This window comes from Pseudopipra pipra, chromosome 1 (genome assembly GCF_036250125.1).
Source record: "Pseudopipra pipra isolate bDixPip1 chromosome 1, bDixPip1.hap1, whole genome shotgun sequence".
Lineage (NCBI taxonomy): Eukaryota > Metazoa > Chordata > Aves > Passeriformes > Pipridae > Pseudopipra > Pseudopipra pipra.
In genome coordinates this window covers 47,083,384-47,092,773 of record NC_087549.1, presented here as the reverse complement: position 1 = coordinate 47,092,773, position 9,390 = coordinate 47,083,384, and positions in this window count along the sequence as shown.

The following is a 9,390-nucleotide window of genomic DNA, read 5'->3' as shown; positions in this document are numbered from 1 at the left end:
CGAAGGATTTTAGTTCAGGGATGAAGATTATGTAGGCAGTAGTAGCCCTTTAAGGGATCTAGGAAAATTGAGGGTGAGGAGGGGGAATGCATTTAATCCCTTCATTGAGTACACAGGAGAATTATACAGCATACAGACATTGCTGATGCTCAGCATCACATCCTAGGATTGAATATAACTTCATTCCCAGTCTAGAATTTACCCACCAAACAGAGAGGTTGAACAGCAACATTAATTACACATCTGTCCAGCACGTAGTGATACTCAGATGTCGGGTGTCATATAAATGCAAAATGCTGCTATTCTACAGGGTGGTTTCTATGCATGTGTAGATTAAACAATGGCTTTGCTCAAGTCTAAAATCTGCAGTGCTGCTGATGAAAGGAGTTAATTGTATGGCTGCAATATTACGGACACTGTGGTTTTACTGAGCTAAAAGAGGAGGACAGTGATTCATGGCTGCACCCATGCTCTTCGTCATGAAATATAAATTAAAAATAGTTGTATTATGGTAGGCTACCTGTATTGTTACATTCATAATGGATATCACACATCTGTCCTTGCCTGGTGTTGCAGGCAAAGCATGTTAGAGAATATAGGCAGTATTTTTCTTTTAGGTGTAACAATCTGTCAGTATCAAATTCTCTTAGTCAGTAGGGAGCATATAGTGTTGATTTACTGAAAATCTGGGATTATGTCTGCTCTGTGGTGAGCACAGATTTAAGAGGGGAGAGGTAAGGGGTCTCCAAAAGGTGAAGAAAAACACAAATGAAACCTAGAAAGGAAAAAATATCTTGACAGCTAAGATGCAGTACAGTCACTGTCAAGTCTTCTTGAAGGAAAACCCTTGCACACAGGCATGCTCTGAGCACTGCATACTGTACCTTAAACAATCCACTCCATTACCCACTTCACGGCAAGGAACTGTAAATATGTAAATGAAACTGTGGCTCTTCAGCCCTGCTAGAACAAGCCTTAATACTTCTGTGGTCTAGTGTACAAATATTTTTGGTGATGAACTGAAAATCTGGGCATACCCATATTTGGGCGCATAGTCCCATTTGGGGGCAAAACACAGGAGAGGATTTCCTTTATCTTTTATTCCTTTCATGGCAAACCCTGTTAAACAAAGAGCGGGTAACAGGCAGGTTCAGCGAGATGCACTCTGCGGATGCTATGGAGGCAGCAGCATCTTGACCCCCATGTCACTCTGTGTGCTGCTGGTTTGCATGGACACTCCTCGACATGGCAGCACACAGAAGGTGCACTGCAGCTCACTTCAGGCTCAGCACTGCACTGCATCAGGCCAGAAAGATTGCACTAGTTAATTCAGGCCATTTTGTTGAGGACTGAAACTTGCAGCCAGCTGAGGAGTAAAGGTGCCGCAGTTACAGTCCTGTCCTAGTGGAATGGTGCCTCCTCCATCACAAAATACAGTTTGGCACTAATTGGTATCTTTAATAGCGGTCTCAGCAGAGAGCCTGGGAAGGCTTACCTTCATCCTTGTTCTGGGCCTTCCATGCCAGCTGGGGACGCTTTCATTGCTGCTGCCTGCGTTGTAATTGTTCTGGGGATAAGTAAAGGATTTCCAACTCTGGGCTGCCAATCTGTCACCCTTCAATAGCCACAAAGTCACAGTGAAATTAATTTTAAAAAGCCCAATATCACATTAGTAGCCACAGCACAAGCAAAATACAAGCAATTAAAAACCACCCTGCAAATGTACAGAGCATCCAGCATGTACCGTTTCGCTTGATTTTAACCCACAAAGAGAGGTGATTCATTTGTGGGGAAGAGAAGAAAAGTAATCCCAAACCCTCTATCTCTTCTCTGCTATCAAACACTAAAAAAAAATTCATGGGATTTATTATATTAAAAAAAAAAAAGGCTCCTTTCCCTTTAAAAAGAGAGGAGCTACTTGGTCTGATGCTGCTGCCTTTATCAGCCATGAAGTTCCCAGCAAGGTGCTGTTAGTGCCTGATTAAACCTCATACCAATCTCTGTCCCCCATGGTAACCCAGAAGACATCCACTGAGAGTGGCAGCTCTTATTCATTTTAATTGCCAAGGATCTCTCCGTGATGGCCAGTTTTCTTGTCTCTCAAGGACTCGAATGGAAATCCGTCTGATTACATGAACTATCCGGGTGCTCTGACAGATCTGAAATATGAATATGGAGATGGCTCTGTGCTCTGCACTGACTCCTGAAACCCCAATAGTAAATTATGATCTGCCACTAAAACAATTTCAGGGCACAGTACAATTCACATAAAAGCCCATTTTTTGTAATGGAACACAAATTATTAATAAATCAGTCCGAAGGGGGAAAAAAAGTGAAAAAGAGATTTCTTTACTGTTGTTTTCATGGAACATCACAAACACAAATGTACACACACATACAGGCACGCTTCCCTTTCTGTTGTACACCTTTTTGTACAGCTTCAAATGGAGATGATATACAGAATATAAACAAATCCCCTAGGGCTACCACAGTGCTCCTGAAATTAGCCTCATGTCCTCTTGCTGTAAGCTTAACCTTGTCCCATCCCTTGGGTGAACTGACCTCCAGCTTATGCAGCTTAACGTGAAGGGACATTTTTATTGTCCAAACAAAACTTGCAACCCTCATCCTCACACAGAGAACAGTACATCTTCCTCCTCTATCCCTTTGACACATGGTTTCTGGTGTCAGGGGACCTTCTCAAGGAGAGCAGCCTGGCTGGATTTGCTCCAGAACACCCACTATGTAGAAAGGGAAACCAACTACCTGTAGAAAATCCTATAAAAGAGGACTTAGCCCAAAACAATGAGCTTTATCCCCAAATCCAGAAGAGCAGTGTTTGTCTGATGGTTAGGCAAGCAATGGAGGGTAGGAAGGAAGTTTGCTCAAAAACAGCCCAGGGCATCTCCTGAACACCCCAGCACCTCACACCAGCCTGTACAAATATCGAGCCATTTGGGACGGATTGGAATCAGCACAGACAGTTCATCAACAACATGTCAGCAGTCCCAGCCCAGCCTGCTCTCACTGCTCTGCAAAGTGCTGACATGCGAGGGGACGATGTGGCCACACAGGCACCTGGATGCAGCAAACATCCGCTGGCAGAAAGGGAGGCCAGCGAGGGCACTTTGACTTGCCAGCAGCTCCAGGCAGCTGACAAAGCAGAGTGGTGACAGTATTAACATGTGCAGGGCAGGCAGACACATTATTATTACCACATATTTGTACTAAAACAACGCCTGAGGCTTCAGAGGACCGTTGAGCCAGCCAGCTGAACATACACTGCGGAAACCATTTCCACAGGGCTTTAGGTCCTCTTGAAATCCATGGAAAGAGCAGAGGAAATATAATGTGTATGAAGAAGGACAAGGGGGTTTAGTGGGTTTAGCACTGCCTCAGAGGTCAGGAAATGTGGTTTGTAACCCTGGCTTTAGCCCCAGCCTGGTGGATGACCTTTGGTCCCCTGAGTGTTTCCTGTCTGCAAAATGTGAAACTTCCATATGTTTGGCTTTCCCTGGCTATGGCATCAGTTTCCAACTGGAAAATTTGCCTGGGCAGGGGAAAAAAAAAAAAGACACTGGACTCTTGTCAAAAACTTCTGGACATCTGGACGTCAGGCCTTCACAGCGAGGACATAACCACTGGACATGCATGGAAACCACACCAGTACAAATACTCTCCCAAAACATCCATCTCCCTACACTTTCCCTGAATGGCACACAAGTACCTTATTTTGTTTCGAAAGTCCCAGAGCCCCAGCAAGATCAGGATAATGATGCAGATTTTGTGAAACGTTTGGAGATCTGATGATGCTAAGTGGTAGACAACAGATTAGCATTTATTCATTAGGTTTGCATTTTAAAAACTGTAATTAAATAATAATAATAACCTCACTGCTTCAGCCTTCACTCTCTGTTCTCTTATCTCTCTCCTTCCTTTCCTGGAGGTATTAGCCTACCCAGGTGTTTCAAAGTGGGATCTGAAAAAGGCTATTTGCCTCAGTAAATCAAGGCAGGGATGATGTTCCCCTATTAGTGTTCAGAGACAGTATTACAGCCCAAAGGGTTCACATATTGGGCTGCCATGTTTGCCAACAGCACAGTTAGCTAACACTTCATATTTAGGCTGTATTTTTGCATTTATTAGCAGCACTCAGTACAACCTGTAACTAATTTGGTATCCTTGGAGCAAGTACCTGTTATCAGAGTTTTCTTTTACATAACAGAGATAAACATACAGTAGTTTTTAAGACACACTAATGTGCATTTACCCATCTATGTTTCTGTCCTCTACATAGGAAGGATTCTTCACAAAAGGATGAGTCTTTGGGAGTGAGATTTCAGTGCAGCCAGAAGATAAAATCTAGGGTAGAGACAGAGATACACAAATACCTCCTGCACCCAGCAACTTTGGCATTCCATTTTGTTGCAGAATTTGCTGCAGGTTTGGGCATGGGGCCTGCAGAAACCTGTTGCCTCTAGCAGATAATACTGGTAGTAACTGAGAAGAAAGATGTCTGAACCCCTATCACATTTATTGTCCTAAAGGGAAGAAATAATCTGATTGGTTACTTGAAATTTATACTTCAAATGCAAAAGAACTAAAAAGGAGCAAATATAAATAGTTTTAGTAATTGAAGAAAAGGCTTAAGTAAGTAGAGTTCATAACCTCCATAATTCATTTAAGATGCATAAATGCCTCGGATTTCCATTGATTAGTGAATCTGTTGTTTTCCTGGAGTACAAGAATGATATTTTTGAACACTAGTGAAGCAGTCAAATGAAAACTGAAACATACACATTAGGAGTCGTGCTCCAAAGGACCCTTTCAAAGAGATTAGGGCAGGAAGGAGATGATTTCAGTTTTTCCATTTTTTCACCCATACATGAAATGGTTACTACTAGTGCTTGCAACTGATTGAAATGTAGCTATTTAGCACAGGCCAGAGGGTGACCACAGAGAATAAAACCCTCCTCTCTGTGGTGCTATTTACTGACCTGCATGAAGCATGTTGGTGGTTTTGGACATTTCAAACTGTACTCAGTTAAGCTCTGTCTTAAAGTTAAGTATGTGCCTCTTCACTTTACTGAATAGGAACCAAAATTGTCACCATAGTTGACAACTGCTTATGTTTAGCTGAGCACTACCAGTTGAGGTTAAAGACTACATGAAACACAAAAAAAGAATAGCTTTGTTTGATGCATTCCTTCTAAAGTACAGTTACATAATTTTAATGGGATGGGAAGAAGCTTCTATTATTGCTACAGATGACATGCCAGTTTTGTACATAAATCACTGACTTCAAATGCCAGTGTATCAAACAAGCACTTTTGGGAATTCAAATTTGTCTTTTAATGAAGAGAGACCTCTATAAACATTTCTCTGCTTCCATGATGATACAATGGGCATGCTCCTTCCTTCCTTCCTTCCTTCCTTCCTTCCTTCCTTCCTCCCTCCCTTCCCCCTCCCTCCCTCCTTTCCTTCTGCCTTTCCTTCCTTCTTTCCTCTATGAAGGTACTAAGAGCTGTGTCCAGGAAAAGGCACAGCAAGAGATTTTAGTATGAGACCATCTCCAGTAACATGAATCCCTGGAGCAATGGGATAAATTTGAAAAAGAAAGTATTTAGGCTGAATATCAGGAAAATGTTCCTAATGGCTTGGACCGCTTGAGCAGTGGAATTGTCTTCCAGGCAAGGATGGAAACACCAACATTTGACTCACTTGCAATTGGACTGGACAGCATGCTGGCAAGTGTGCTGGAGGGAGAGATCCTGCTCTGGAAGGGGAACGGTCTCTTGGACACCGGATCTCTATGACTCTGTTAAATCTTCCAACGTGAAGAATGTGAGGAAAGAAAATATTAGGAATCACCCAGGGACACAGCTAATCCTGCAGACATAACACTTGCACTGACTGCAGGAGAAGTTACACACACATGAGGGACCCAGGTTGGGCCCCAAGTGGGATGAGGGCTTTAGCAGCCCAGACATGGCCACAGCAAAGGCCTGCTGCTCATTGTCCCCTATGTGGGCAGCAGGGCACCAGGACTCAGGGAGAGGGGACAAATGCTCCCGGCCTCTTTCTAGTAGGGAACATGAGAGTGCCTGCTGAAAAAAAACAGCTGGAAAGAAAAGAAACCCAAGCTCTGGCAGTGCCTGCTTCCTCTTTATGTTCATTGCAAGGTGCCCCTTCTCCTCTCTGTCCTAACATAGCACCTCTAAATGCATGTCCTGTGTTTATCTCTGTTGCCCCTTTCTGATACCCTCACAGTGCAGAGATGACACAAAAATACATGATATTTTGAAACCCCGAATGTCACTGCACTAAACAAAACCACTGGTGTTTATTAGGGAGAGGGCTGCCTGCAGTTGTCCCCATGTTTCTTCAGTCAGGGCTTGTCTCAGTGTTTGTGATGGGGCAACCCCAGTGTAGCTGAGAGCAGAATGGGGTCCTTACTGTGGTTTTAACTGAGCCCCAATTCCTTTTTTTCTCCCTCCACATATGGATGTAATATATATTCACAAGCTTTTTTTCCCTAACGTTTATAATTTTCTTTTTTTTTTTTTCTTCATTTCCAGTCATGGAGCTTTTCTGGACAAAACAATTATGATCCAAAAGTCCTGAGAACAGTCTCCAATGAGGCAGTTTTCCTGAACATGTACAGACAAAGGAAATTATTTCCTTACTGAAAGAAATCACTTCAAAGCGCTCAGACCAGACCCTGCTCCAGCTCAGGTTTCCTTTCTGTGTGGCAGCTTGGACAACAGCTCTCACGGAGAGCCATGCTCCTGTGCCTGGTTTGAATTTAAGCAGACACTGGGCACAGGGTAACAGGGACTCACAAGCCAGCCCAGCCACCTCTTTTCTCCTTTTCTCTGCCTTCCCCCTACGATATGTCCTTCCTCTTGCATGATGTTTGTGGCTGCTCAAATGCCAATAAAGTTCTCGGTTATGCGTCTGTAACATTCCGCGCTCTGAGCAGCACTGTTTATCAGCCACTTCAGCATGGCTGTGTCGATCTGACATAACTCCTTTCCTAAAACTCAGCTTGAGTCAAAAACTCTCCCCAGTTAGCCATGATATTCCTATCACTATCTCTTGCGAAGGTGAGGTGGAGGGCAACAGTACTCGTGAGGATGAAATGGATTGAGAATGATTTTGCGTGACAACTGCTGGGGATCCAATATCTTTCTGTTGGTGTTGCTTACAGAAACAATAATGCCTGGAAACCATCCAATACCTGTGTGTTGGCCCATCTTCAACACATGCCAAATTCTTTTCTTGTGGGACAGCCTGGGCACAGCCCACGTATATTTATGTGTGATCTTCTAGTCAAACTGTGATCTATTTTTGCCAGTCTCCTGAGCATAGTCCCTCTTTCCACAACCTGAATGTCATTGCAAACTATAAGGGGGCCGACTGCTCCAGGAAGGGTCAGATGGCACTGCCTTTGTGTACCTTTCTTTCTCTCCATGCAGAATGTGGGGTGTGGATCTCACCTGGACTAGGTGTTGGTAGGAGTGTGAGGCTCATTATTTTAGCAGAAGTAGGTAAGTACTATAGCATGGATCTCTTGCTTGTGGGAGAAGAGACCTTATGTCCAGACATATTATACCTGTGATACCTCTGTCCTTCACCAAGATAACCCTCGACACTGCTTCTTCCTTCCGTCGATTTGGCATTGTGTAACAGCTCATATCTACTTTCCATGCAGAGAAGTACTGTACAGCACTGCTATGACTGCTGAACTATACAGAACACTCCTCCCACTGTCACATAACCTGCTGTCAGCAATGTCCAGGGTACATTGAAAGAGGACAATAAAATTTCCCCTGTCCCTCAAATGGCCTCTACTTACTGGCAAAGTCTGGCTGTCTGTATTCAAAGAATGAATTTGGGACACTGATGACACTCCATCATTAGCCTAATTTTGTTTTTACTACTAAAACTTCTCCAGCCTGGTCCCATGGCTACCTCTTCTGACCTAATTAAACATCACTTGACTAGGATGTGTCATCAGTTTTCATCTCAGAGTAGAGGAGATGCTGCAACCCCCTGGCCAGGGGTATGCTGGCCGTGGTCTGGTTTGAACCTTTGGACTACACCTGAAACTTGCGTAACAGCTAATGCTCAACACAAAGTCCTACCTGTCCACACTGAGGAGCTGTCTGCCACCTCAAGGCTCCCAGCATTGTGTCACTGCCACATCAATACCCAGAGATCAGCATCCATCATCAGACGGCAGGTCACTGAGCCCCTGCTCTCCTTCCCTGCACATCCAAACCCAGACTGAGATGTCCCCTTTCAGCTTCATACCTCTGGCCCTGCCCTTGTTCCCAGAGCTCTGTTTTATGCTCCCAAGTAAGACAATGTAAAAAAGAGCATATTCCTACTTTGGTACAAAAGCACTGTTTAAAGAGAGCCCTCCAACTCTTCCTGAGTATCCCCAACAGGACAGCCTGCACTCCACCAATTACTCCTGGTTTTGATACTTTTTGATATTGCCTCCATCAAATCCAAAAAACACCCCTGGAAAAACACTTGGAGGAGCTGCCCCAGCCTTACACTATGCCAGTGCTCTGCTCTCCATTCATCAGATAGGTAGGTGAAATTCAAGGTTGTGGTCACTACAGCCAAAGGCCAGGACATTTAAGAACAGCCTTGCTACCTCCAATCTGCCATATGAACTATTCTTAGCTGGAAGCTGGAGCTGAATGCTCACTGGGCACTCCAGGTTCACACCTCTGGAATACGCCCCTGACAAAAATATGCTTCAGCGTGAACTTGGCCTCATTTAGAAGAAGCTGCAAGATACACCTCTTTCCCAGACCTTTCCATCTGTTTAAACTGTGAAATCCTGGGTTCTTTGCTGTCTGGTCAGATTAAAAGCTGCTGGCAGTGGGGGAACATGACAGTTCATTTCTCTTACTTGGAATGATAATTACTCAATGTAGTCCCCATAAAACAAACTCATAATCTACAATGATGAGTGTGTGTTAAGTGCTCATAATTACCGAAATAAATAAGAAGAGGTCATTAATAACAAACTATGGTCTGGATTACAGCATTCAACAGTACACAAAATAACAGAGTTGATAAAGGAAACTGGATCGTAGCCCTCCATACTCTGTAGGCATGGTGTTGTAAGGTTGGAGATACTGTCTGCATGTCAAATGGGGATCATCAGTATTCAATAGTGATTTAATCATAACCAGCACACTGTTTGTGAAGAAAGAGGTGAAAAAAAGACTGGTTATGGTAGATACAGAATGCTCTGAGTTCCCTTGCACCAGCCAACTATACCTTGCTGGCTGCTTTACAGCCCACCTGAATCCTCTAGGATTGCTAACACATGTACTAGCTAGGAGAGGTCTTTCTTTATCCATGCTG